This window comes from Acomys minous, assembly GCF_964271855.1.
Source record: "Acomys minous genome assembly, chromosome: 11".
Classification (NCBI taxonomy): domain Eukaryota; kingdom Metazoa; phylum Chordata; class Mammalia; order Rodentia; family Muridae; genus Acomys; species Acomys minous.
In genome coordinates, this window is record NC_140492.1 from 99,618,434 (window position 1) to 99,631,917 (window position 13,484).

Genomic DNA, 13,484 nt, shown 5'->3' on the forward strand with positions numbered 1-13,484 from the left:
TTTATATTAATTAATTGTTTTGTTTACATCCTGGTCATAGCCCCCTCCCTGCTCTCTTCCCAGTCCCAACCTCCCTCCCTCCCTCTTCTTCCCTCCCCTCTCCTCTATTCCTCAGAAAAGAAGGTCCCCTCCCAACTCACCCACTCCATCTCATCAGGTCTCATTAGGACTGAATGTGTCCTTTTCCTCTGTAGCCTAGGAAGGTAGTCCCATCAGGAGGAAGTGATTAAAAAGCAGGCAACAGAGTCCATGTCAGGGACATCCCCTATTTCCCTTACTAGAGGGCCCACATGAAGCCTGAGCAGCCCATCTGCTACATCTGTGTAGGGGACCTAGGTCCAGTCCAAGAATGGTCAGTCCTTGGTTGCTGCTTCAGCTGCCACAGCCCCTCTGGGCCCAGGTTAGTTGGCTCTGTTGCTCTTTTTGTGGAGCTCCTGTCACCTCCAGGTCCTTTTCTCCTTCCCCCCACTTTTCCACAAGGCTCCCTACTCTTCACACAATGTTTGGCTGTGAGTCTCAGCATTTGTTTGGAACTGTTACTAGGTGGAGCCTCTCAGAGAACAACTCTGCTAGGTTCCTGTCTGCAAACATAGCAGAGTATCATTAATAGTGTCAGGGGTTGGCTCTCTTCCATGGGATGGGTTTGGGTTGGGCCAGGGATTGGTTAGACATTCCCTCAATCTCTGCTCTACCTTTATCACATCCTGTAGGCTGGGTAATTTTTGGGTGAAAGTTTTGTGGGTAGGTTGTGTTCCCCTCCCTCTACTAGGAATCTTATCTAGCTAGAGGGTGTCCTCTTCAGTCTCCACGGCCCCTGCTACTAGAAGTCTCAGCTAGAGTCCCCCTCACGTCCTCCCAGACGCCTACTCTGACTTAGGTCTCCAGCTTGTCAGAGATGCCCCGCCCAGTTTCTCTTTTCTCTATAGGCCTTCTATTCTCCCACTCCTGCTCTCCCAAGTCTGATCTCCATCCTCATTCCTCTTTACAATCCCTCTCCTACCTTGTTCCGTCTCTTCATCCACTACCACTGTCTATTCTGTTTCCCCTTCTCAGTGACATTTAAGCATCCTCCCTTGGATTCTCTTTGTTACTTATCTTCTTTGAGTCTTTACATTGTAGTATGTTTATCCTGTATTATATGGCTAAAATCCACTTTTAAGTGAGTATACAGCATGTTTGTCTTTCTGGGTCTGGGTTACCTCACTCAGGATGATCTTTCTATTTCCATCCACATGCCTGAAAATTTCATGACTTCCCTGCTTTTACTAGCTGAGTGATATTCCATTGTATAAATGTACCACAATTTCTTTATCCACTCTTTGGTTAAGGGACATCTAGGTTGTTTCCAGATTCTGACTATTACAAATAAATCTGCTATGAACATAGTTGAGCAAAAATCTTTGTTGTATGGTAGAGTATCTTTTGGGTATATGCCCAGGAGTTGTATAGCTGGGCCTTGAGGTAGAACTATTCCAATTTTTCTGGGAAATCTCTAGAATGGTTTCCAAAGTGTCTGTACAAGTTTGCTCCTCTACCAGCAATGAAGGAGTATTCCTCTTGCTCCACATCCTTGCCATCATGTACTGTCATTTGAGTTTTTCATCTTAGCCATTCTGACAGGTATTAAGATGGAATCGTAGGATTGTTTTGATTTGCAATTCCCTGACAGCTAAGGGTGTTGAGCATTTCTTTAAATGCTTCTTGGCCATTCAAGATTCCTCTGTTGAGAATTCTATTTAGCTCTGTACCCCATTTTTATTGGATTATTTTGTTACTGCTTACTTTTTTTAGTTCTTTTTTTTTCTTATTTACTTTGTATTCATAATCATAAATTTAATTCTGCAATCCAGTGAGACTTGGAAGGGAATGAGAAAAATATGGAATCCAAAGAACTTCAGGAAAAGCAGAGATTACAGGGTACTGCAAGCTGATGGGGTGGGGGTACTCTCCTGAGCTACAGAAGGAATGATCTGGTGGGTAAAATGCCCAAAAGTCAAAAGAATTAGAGTTGTCCATGGTCAGAAATGGTGATCTTCTTGCTGGTCTTGCCATTACAGGACCCAAAGCACTCGGCTTCCACGACGCTCATGGCTTCTTCTACCTTCCCAAAGACCACATGCTTGCCATCCAGCCACTCAGATTTAGCAGTGCAGATTAAAAAACAAAACAAAACTGGGAATCATTTGAGTTTGGTCCAGCATTTGCCATGGACAAGATGCCAGGATCTGTATGCTTCAGGATGAAATTCTCATCCTCAAATTTCTCCCTGTAGGTGGACCTGCCATCAGTGTCATTACGGCATGTGAAGTCTCCACCCTGGCACATGAAACCTGGAATAATTCTGTGAAAGGAGCAAGCCTTATATTCAAATATTTTCTCTCCAGTGCTCAGAGCATGAAAGCTTTCTGTTGTCTTTGGAACTTTGTCTGTAAACAAGTCGAAGAAGACATGGCCTAAGGGCTCGCCATCAGCCATGATGTTGAAGAACATGGGGTTGACCACAGCTGCAGCAAGGAACAAAAGGAGACAGCGGCATCTGCAAAGCCACTTTTTGAGCTCTTTATATATTTTAGATATTAGCCCTTTGCTGGATGTAGGATTGGTGAAGATCTTTTCTCAATCTGTAGACTGCTGTTTCGTTCTTTTGACAACGTCCTTTGCTTTAGAGAAGCTCTTCATTTCAAGAGGTCCCATTTATTAATTGCTGATCTTAGAGCCTGAGCTGTTGGTGTGCAGTTCAGTAAACTGTCTCCTATACCAATGAGCTCAAGGCTCTTCCCCACTTTCTATTCTAATAGATTTAATGGGTCTGGTTTTATGTTAAGGTCTTTGATCCATTTGGACTTGAGTTTTGTTCAGGGTGGTAAGTATGGATCTATTTGTATTTTTCTACATGTAGACATCCAGTTGGACCAGCACCATTTGTTGAAGATGCTGTCTTTTTTCCATGTATGGTTTTGGCTTCTTTGTCAAAAATCAAGTGTCCAAAGGTGTGTGGACTTATTTCTGGATCTTTGATTCAATTCCATTGATCAGCCAGCCTATTTCTATGCCAGTACCATGTGGTTTTTATTACTATTGCTCTGTAGTACAGCTTGAAGTCAGGGATGGAGATACCTCCAGAAGATCTTTATTGTATAAGATTGTTTTAGCCATTTTGGATTTGGGGGGAGGGTGTTGTATGCTTGAATTGTTCTTTCAAAGTCTGGAAAAAAGTCATGTTGGTATTTTGATAGAGATTGCATTGAAGCTGTAGATTGCTTTTGGTAAGATGGCCATTTTTTATGATGTTAATCATACCAATCCATGAGCATAGGAGCTCTTTCCATCTTCTGATATCTTCTTCAATTTCTTTCTTCAGAGACTTGAAGTTCTTGACACACAGGTCTTTGACTTGCTTTGTTAAACTGAAATGTCTTTAGTCAATGAAAACTACAAATAAGATTAAATTTTTTACAACATCAAATTATTTTTAACTTGTCAGGGGGCCATGCATATTCATATTGGTGCATGAGAGTGCACACGCCTTTGGAGACTAGAGTTGACCAACAGTGTCAGTCCTTGGGAGCTATCTACTTTATTTTTTGAGACAAGGAGATCATTATAACCAAGTAGGTTAGTCTGCATGGCCAGTGAGCCCCAAAGATGCACTTATAGCCACCTCCTTAGCATTAGAATTACAAGTATGTGCTAAGTCCAGCCTTAACTGTTTACTTGTTTGTGTTCTGTGTGTACAGGCATTTTTAATGCATTATATCTGTATATCAAATACGTTCCTGGGGCTTGTAGAGGCCAGAAGAGGGGATCTGACAAGATCTCCCTGAACTAGAGTTGCAGATGGTTGTAAGACACCATGTAGGTATTGATAACTGAACTTTAGTGTTTTTATTCCGTGAAAGAAGACTCCTGGATGCAGGGCTCAGCCACTTTACATAATGGCTAAATAATACTCTATTGTGTCAACGCACCACTGTAAGCACCAGTGCTTTTACTTACTCTAGGCCAAGGTTACCTGATACGGCCATTGAAAAATAAATCTTGACTGGGCACAGGTTGTAGGAATCCTAGCAAGACAGTGGCTGTGACAAGTTTTGTTTTGTTTTTTTGCATAATCAGACTTTTTATACCCTTCTCAGAAACAATATAATGCCATGATTGATTTCTAGGAATACAGAGCAGCCCAGATGCATTTTTGAGTGTTGGTTTTCAAGCTGTGATTTTGGACTTAACACCCACACTTAACCTAACTCACTTCAAGGCAGAAGGAAAATGAAAAATTATGGAAGGAATTGAACTAGCCAGGAAGTTAGGAATACTTTACTTAATTTACGAAACAGCCCAAGACCACAAGCATCACCTCTGCTCCCTGGCATGAGGAAAGTTCTAATTAAGGGCACCCCTCCACGTTTGAGAATGACATTGACATCAACTCTGGTCAATTGTCAAACTGTTGGAGAAGCTCTTAACTTCTTCAAGCAGAGTAGAGAACTAGAGGCAGGTAAGATAGTATCCCTCCAGTCTAATGTACAGAATCGAACCAAACCAGTGCCATGGAAAACCCCATCAAAGGTGGCCATTTTTAGCAAAAGCAGGGCAAAATTACCACCCAAACCCAACCCTCCATTCTTTAAGAAAATTGGGGATATAAGATCATTTGAAAGACAAGATCAGATACCAGTAAGACAAGCCCCAGGAGGAAAGTTTAGAAACAGAATCCGAGGCAGGCCAAACAATGTATGAAATCAACCACTCCAGAATCAAGAAAGAACTCCAGATGCTTCTTACAGATGTCAGAAAGATCAGAGGAAATGGTCCAAGTGATAAACTGGATGATGGATACAGGGAGTGGGGTGACAATTTGCAACCTCTACCTACCCCTACCAAACCTCCAAAAATTATGTAATTATTGGAAGGGTAGCAGGAAGACCATTTAAAACAGAATAGAAAATATAGAATTATTAGCCTATAATTTATCTCTAAATATTCTCACAATATTTACCCAACACCAAATGGCATTACATGAAAAACTTAAACCCTTGGGCTCTAACATCACCCAAGTACAAATTCTTATAGAACTCCCTAAAATTAAGGGATTATTTATCAAGCAATGCCCTGTCAAGTAAAGTGATAAAACAAACCATCAATGACACTTTAAATAAACTATTAAAGGAAAATAATATTGAACCTACACAATCCTTTAACTTCAACAGTCCTGTTTGGCCAATAAAGAAGCCAAATGATCAATGGACATTCACAATAGAATATGTAAGCATTAGTCAGCTTTCTCCACAATCACCAGGAAATTTACCTGATGTAGAAGACTATTCTTAAAGATTGGAAATTACAACCCAAAATTCTTTGGCACCACAGACTTATCAGGTTTGTTTGTTCTTTAGCATACCACTCCATGTGGACTCTGGGGAGATTACTACTTTACCTGGAATAATAAACAATATAGATCTTAAAAAGAGTCTAAAGGTTGCAAAAATAGCCCAGTCACTGCCCATGCGACACTAAGATAGTCACTGGAAAAGCTACCCAAATCAGACTGCCTACTTTTAAGCTATGTATATGGTATTTTGATTGAAGGATACAATAAGGACACTGTTCAAAACTATATGAAGTAATTGATATCCTGGTACACAATGGCTGGACCATTATTAAAGACAAGGTGAAAGGGCCAGATACCTCACCAAAATGTCTAGGTGTGTTATGAACATCTAAAGAACACAAGGTCCCAGATAGCGTATTGCACAAGAGTTTAAATATCTCCCCACCCAGGGACAATGCTCAAATGCAATACCTAATTGGTATGTTTCCATACTGGAGAAGCCACATACCATATTTACAGATTATTAGAAAACCCCTTTACAGGGTGACTAGAAAGACACCTCATTTCCAATGGGGACAGGAACAAAGAGAAGCTATTGAGACAGTCTATAAGCTCATCTCTGAGCATGCAACCCTCACCAATACTGAACCAAATGACACCCTAATTATGGATATCATATTTCTTGGTGAATATGGCAACTAGGGACTCTTCATAAAGTGAAAGGCAGTCCAGCAACATCTGCCTGTTTGTTTCTAGTGCAAGTGCTTCCCATACATGAAGACTACATACTCTCTGAGAAACAAATCTGGATATTTTATGAAGCACGAAGAACCCTACACTAAGTCATTGCCAACCACCCTATGGCCATACAGGTGCCCATTCCAATGATGGACTGGATTTGCTTGAAGACGGAGTCCTTCATAGGCTTGATCATGGATGGAAAGGTGGAAATGGTACCTATATGAATTCCTTCACGCCCAGGATATGGTAGCAAAGGAGTCTGTGCATTCCAGGACTCAGAAAATAGCTCAGTTGCCTAAAATCCCCATCCCTAAACTGCTCAACCCTCCCTCAAAAGAGGCACCTATTGGACTGTGGGGAACAACAGAAATAGTCACAGTGTTGGGTTGCCATACGGTTTACTGATGGAATCAAAACTAAATGGAGAATGGCAGCCTATAGACCAAGAGGCGGAATAGCTATCACTGAGGAAGAAACCACCAAATCAGCACAACACACTGAAATAATAGCAATATTGGCTATAAGACAAACAGTTAAGTGTGGCGAGCCATAGATAGCAGCGCCCCCTGCTGCTTCACCGGCGCAATGCACCCTCTTCTGCGCATGCGAAGTGAGAAAACCCTTTGCGCATGCGCAGTGAGGAAAACCCCTTTGCGCATGCGCAGTGAGCAAGCCCCTTATGTGCATGACGTAAGGTGGCGTGATTCTGACAAGGCATGGCGTGAGGTGGTGTGATCCGAATGCACCAACCAGGAGTGGCGACATGGCAGTTTCTGATAGGACAGGCACACTATAAAAGGTTCTGTGGGAGCTTTTCCCAGGGTCACTCCGATAGTCAAGGATCCTGAATAAAAACTGCTACAAGAAGAGTTCCCGGTGTTGGTGTCTTTCCTGCTGGACGGGATCGGCATCGACATTTTGGTGGCCCGTACGGGGAATCTCAGAACTTGTGGCAGCCAGGGCAGCTAGCTGGTAAGTTCCCGGTCAATGGGACATAACTGTTAAGTTCTCAGGCTTTGAGACAATAAAGTTCCGGGGTTCGGACAAATTGGGGGATTAAGTTCCCAGTAAGTGGGACACAACTGTTAAGTTCTCAGGCTTTGAGACAATAAAGTTCCAGGACTTGGACAAAATGGGGAATTATATTTTGGGGAAAGTGAAAGAGGAACAGTTTGATGGGGACGATTCTGGCCCCGAGGATGAAGAATTAGAGGAGTTGGCTGAACAGCTAGGTAGCATTATTATACAAAAAAAGAAGGAGACCAAGATTATGCAGCCATCAGCTCCTGAACTAGAATCACCTAAATCTCCAGGCGGAATAAGACCCCCGCCTCAAATACCAGGGGGAGGTAGGTCTGCCTGTCCTGAGGTATGGAGGCAATTTCATTTGCAAAATGCCCCTCATTGTTACCCAGTTTTTCAGAATGCACAAGGGAATCGTTATCACGAACCCTTGGATTTTAAAATTGTCCAAAGACTGGCTGAGTCTGTTCGTGCTTATGGCACGACCGCAGCCTTTGTTATGGTGCAGTTGGAATCCCTAGGGAGGTATTGCATGACACCCTCAGATTGGCAAAATTTAGCACGAGCCTGCCTTTCACCTGGCACCTATTTAGATTGGAAAGCTTATTACATTGAGTTCTCAGCTGAGCAGGCAACTGCCAATGCAGCTAACGGACAACCGGCATGGGACCAGGATATGCTTATGGGGCAGGGACGTTTCGCTAACCAACAGACAGGATATCCGGCGCAAGTTTTTGAGCAAATTAATTTTATTGGCACAAGGGCATGGAAAGCCCTTCCTAAACGAGGGGAAGTATCTGGAAATCTCACAAAAATTATTCAAGGAAGCAATGAAATATTTGCCGACTTTGTGGCCAGATTAGTTGATGCCGCTGGAAAGATCTTCTGCGACCCAGATACTGCAATGCCTTTGATAAAACAACTTATTTTTGAGCAATGTACCAAGGAGTGTAGACAAGCTATAAATCCATACAAACATAAATCTTTAGATGTGTGGTTAAAGATCTGCAGAGAGATAGGAGGACCATTATCAAATACAGGATTGGCTGCAGCCGTGATGCAGGCAGCCCAGGGAAGGAATAGAAAGGGAATTACTGGTCCTCAAAATTGCTTCAAGTGCGGCAAAGAAGGACATTTCAGACACCAGTGTCCCAGGGGGATTAATCAGACTAGTCAAAATCCTCCTCCACGTACACCTGGCCTCTGCTCCAAATGCAGGAAAGGAAATCATTGGGCTAGTGAATGTCAGTCATTAAAAGACATTAATGGTCAACCACTAGCGGCAGGATTTAGGGGAGCACGGCCAAAAAACGGGACACGGGGCCTTCGTCCTCAGGGCCCTCAAATATATGGGGCAATGGAGGAGACCAGGGCTCCGGAACAGTGGCCGAGTCTGCGTTCTCCCATAGAATGGCAACGCCCCGGAGAGCTACTAGAGGGAGCGCAGGCCTCGACCTCTGTTCCACCACCAGACTCGTACTGACCCCACAAATGGGGCCTCCGTTGGTAGCCACTGATTTCACTAGCCCTCTACCAAAAGACACAGTGGGACTACTAATTGGCCATAGTTCTACTACATTGCAAGGCCTTATTAACATTCCAGGCTCCATGACACAGCCTGAGTATAGGTGGGGAATCTTGTCGGGTTTTCCAAAACATACAACCGCAATTTTCCCAAGAATCTTCACCACCAATGTTTCGTTAACAAAAGAGATTTCACCTGATACAGAAAATATGGGCTTTCCCCTTAAAGGAAGCTTATGTTTTCAGATTATTAACTTGTCTAGCAGTCTCTCCCAGTATCTTGCAGGTAACTGGAGCAGAAGCCTGGATAGTCCCCTGCAGGAACTGCATCTCTCCATGGTGCACATCAATTCTACACGAACTGACGTCTCCATGGTCTCTGGGCTGTCGCAGTGCTTCCAGAACGCCTTCTCTCATCGGCAGGAATGGGCGGGAATAAGAGCTTTGACAGTGTGTCTGGTCCTTGTCAGTTGCCTAGCACTCTGGCACATATGCAGGATGCACACCCACCAACATCGCACGCAGGCATCTATGATGCAAGCATTTGCTGCACTGGAGGCTGGGCAATCTCCTCAAATGTGGCTTGGTATGACAGAGAAGTAGTCAATGACGGGTATAGATCCCCCATGCACTTGGCAGACCAAGGCCATGACACTAATGTGCTTCCGTTTCCCCTTCCTTGGCATGGTGAGAATGGCATATACTCAGATATTGCCTGCCGTAAGGCATGGGCACCTGCAAGGGGTGTAGGACGAGGTACCGCAGGGGGAGGACCCGATTGTCCGACTCTGAGTCCCCCGAAAAGTAAACCTGATTGCATAGAGGTTGATGTCGGAAACTGTCTTGTTTGATGTATGTTGGGGATGCCCACAGACAGCAGATCAGGACCCCCCCCTCTCCTCCTCAAAAAGACATCTTGACAGGCCAATGTAGCCCCAGGAGGATCAGGTCAATGCTTCCCCCCTCTGGTTAATGCCCGCTCCCTTCGGGGACCCAAGCTCACCTATATATGATGGATCCATCTACCTCCTTTTAATAAAGCGAGAGAGGAGAAGAAGAAGAAGTTGGGGACGGGCTATACGGCCAATGGTCAACCATCTTGTCAGCCTATTTCTCCAGTGCAGGGGGGACAACCTACCAGGCATTCTCTGTGCCACTTGCTCAAAATTTAATAAATAAGGGGGAACTGTGGAGAGCCATAGATAGCAGCGCCCCCTGCTGCTTCACCGGCGCAATGCACCCCCTTTTGCACATGCGCAGTGAGAAAACCCCTTTGCGCATGCGCAGTGAGCAAGCCCCTTATGTGCATGACGTAAGGTGGCGTGATTCTGACAAGGCATGGCGTGAGGTGGTATGATTCTGACAAGGCATGGCGTGAGGTGGTGTGATCCGAATGCACCAACCAGGAGTGGCGACGTGGCAGTTTCTGATAGGACAGGCACACTATAAAAGGTTCTGTGGGAGCTTTTCCCAGGGTCACTCCGATAGTCAAGGATTCTGAATAAAAACTGCTACAAGAAGAGTTCCCGGTGTTGGTGTCTTTCCTGCTGGACGGGAGTGGCATCGACAGTTAAGGCAAAAAGGAAGTCTCTATCTTCTCTGATCTATGGTGTGTATGTAATGGCATAACTAGCTTATGGTCATCAAAAGGAAAAACCACTAACTGGCAGATAAATGAAAAAAGATATTTGGTTAAAGGAGGCATGGATGGAAGTGGAAAAACTTAGTGATGATATCAAAATTTATGCAGTTCATGTAGACACCCACACAGGCAAGACAGACAAGACATCTAAAAATAATAAAATAGTGGATAAATTGGCATCACGTTCAATTAAGACTAGGATACTAAAACTTGCTAGGGAACAAATTCAGAATAATTCAGCAAGGATCACATATCACACAGATGATAAACTTAAAAGTTTAACCCTAACACTAAAAATGAGGGGAAATGAAAAGTCAAATTAAATGAGGACAATGCTATGAAAATAACTATTAAAAGAAAGCCAGACTCAAAAATTAAGAAATCTGAGAATGTTATCATAATTAGTAAGGAAGAAATAATAGGATTACATAAAACATTGGGATGTACAGGCACACGGGCTTTGTTCCAATGGTTTGATAAAAGGAACCTTAAAGTATACCGGCAGGCCTGTAAGTAGGCCATTAGAGACTGCCAGAGGTGGTCCTAGATTACTGACATACAATGGGACTTCCCTCTGACATATAACCCAACTATAGCTGGCAATATAGAAAGATGGAATGGACTGCTTAAAATCAAGTTACTACAACTCAAAGATACCCCCTTGAAAAGGGCTAATGAAATTGCCTGCTTTGAGTTAACTACTGGACCAAGATTGAATAGAGCTTCTCCCTTAGAAGAAGCTATTAAATTAGACTTAGAGCTTGAACAACTACTAGAAATTTCCAGATCGCACAGAATAGTTTGCCACAACCTGTTTATAGGGACAGAAATACTTGAGACTTAAAAGAGAAAGTAGTCATAGCACCCAGAACAGGCAATACAATCTAGACCACAGATGAGAAGGGAAATCTGAACCTTAGAAAATTAGATGACTTACAAGCATAATATGTCTAGAACCTAGCCCAAATATATTGGAGTTACACTTTCATAAGGTTAGCAATCGTCTTAGGATTAATTTACTCAGCACTGGTGATAACTGAGCATCATACCTTCTGCCCAGGCAGAGAGGAAAATAGCAGATGGTAAGGCAAGGACATAATAAATTACATACATTCTATGCCTCATTGAAACTTTCACAAGAAGAGAACACAAGATGTAACAACACCATGGTATCCATCTGCTGGGCCAAGGCAACCAGGCCATTGTTCCTGGAACTCCTGTTGAATTCTTTTTTTTTTTTTGGTGTATTTTTATTAAACATTTTTCATTTTTTACATATACATTTATATTATTACAGATATGTACAATAAACTACTTACAGCAAGAAGAACCATAAAACAAGCAGGAATTATCCTATTGAATTCTGTACGTTTAACCTTACAATGAATCAAGCTCAGGCTCTTTGACAACACCATCATTTTTCTTTACCAACACCATCAGAAGTGAAGAAATTATCACCTTCATCAACAAGCATAGCTACGTAACAATGAATGAAGCAACCACCATAGTAGCAGCTTCAATAACAAGTTAACCAAGAGTAAAGTATGATATTTGTGACTTCTCCTACTACATCCTGGATGGATTTCTACCAGAATTCATCCTAAACCTCACACATGCCAGAAATTCATTCTACGCTCAATATGCTCATTTTGAAGCTATTGGGAAAAGAGTTTATTATAGCTATTGTGATGAATGGAGAAAGATAAGTCTACTTTACATCAATTTTGAGAGCCATAGTAACCAATGACCAGGACGGAAGCTGAAAACACCAATTTTAAGGGAATAAATGTCATTTAATACAAAATATCACAGCAGCATCAGCCTACAAGTTCCGCTGAAGAGAAATATCTCTTAAACCATCCTTCTACCGTACAATGAAGAACAATGAAGGGGCGACTAATATTTGAGATGACAGGCATAGAAAACTCCATATCTGACTGTGAAATAGAAGCAAACCCAAAATTCTTCTCAGTATTCTTCGCCCCATACATATGGCAGATGAACCCTGTCCAATAAAACTTCCAGGATTGCAAATTAAAGTATATACAATTATCCAAGTTGAAAGCAGAAAAAGGAGCCAGGTTATTTGATTGATGAGACATCAACATCAACCACAACAAACCCACGTGAACTATGATTTGGCACAACTCTACCTTTGACTCAGAAACTGACAGGAGAACACCATGAAAGCATTTTCTCTCAAGGAATGTAATACCACCACCATATGAATGTCCATATTCACTTTTGGACAATACTCACAACTGAATAAGCCAACTATAACTATATTGTGTTTGGCCAAATTTCCCAACCTACACTTCTATGGTAAGATGCACAGATGGAATAGGCACCTGATATGGGAGGCAGAAATTTATTCATTTCAACCTACTAGTGACTGGATGGAAATTGCAGCATTGGGATATGACAGTACAGGTTTCCACTGATCCTGACTATCCCACTGCCACAACACATTTTATGATAGTGAGAACCCATGCAGACAGCCAGATATTCTGTGCCTGCATGGTATTCTACAGTACTCAGATTATACTGTAGCATAGCCAGCCATATTTTGTACAGACACAGCCGATATACCACCACAATTTTTGATGTAAAAGGCCTCAACCCTCATAATAGAATCTCTGTGATAGGTACCAACCCATGCAAATTGGATTGATATACCAATGTCACCTCTTACTATGGTAAGACTTTTCAATGAAATCACCCAACTCACACTGAACTTGTGAGTGCAAGTCTGTTCAAATTGCCTCACAGCCCATCAATGACTCCAACTTCAACTGGACCACCACTATACAAGGTTTAATACACCACCAACAAAACAAGTCTAAGTGATGGAAAAGACAACAGAGTAAACTCCTACCAGTCTTTTTCATGCACTACTCTCAGAAGATTTATAAGTTGTCAACTATATTTACTGACACATTTTAAAGGAGAACTATAACCCAAATGAACAACAGACTCACTAATTATCAATTATACAGAACCCATCTTTAAAACCCAAAAATACGCTTGCCAAATGAGGAACAGTTTTGGAGTTGTGATACCATGCATACACTCACACCAATAAAATGATAGTCTTCCCAATTCCTCTGGATCTACACAACAGAAACATCACATACTTATTTCCTCCCAGTCTGTTGAAATTCCAGCCTGGACTTATAAGGACTACCATACTAATTACATCATCTCAAGAGTAGACATGATACA

General features: G+C 42.4%; 1 protein-coding gene and 1 pseudogene across 6 annotated transcripts in view; both read right to left on the reverse strand.

The window, feature by feature from the left end:
• ANKRD31 (ankyrin repeat domain 31) overlaps nucleotides 1-13,484 on the reverse strand; it is a 174,088-nt gene that overhangs the window by 94,943 nt on the left and 65,661 nt on the right. The window lies entirely within an intron of this gene.
• LOC311608839 (peptidyl-prolyl cis-trans isomerase A-like) lies at nucleotides 2,003-6,266 on the reverse strand (annotated as a pseudogene). Its single transcript has 2 exons — nucleotides 6,203-6,266; nucleotides 2,003-2,504 (listed from the first exon to the last, which is right to left on the reverse strand). The product of its transcript is annotated as a peptidyl-prolyl cis-trans isomerase A-like (transcript).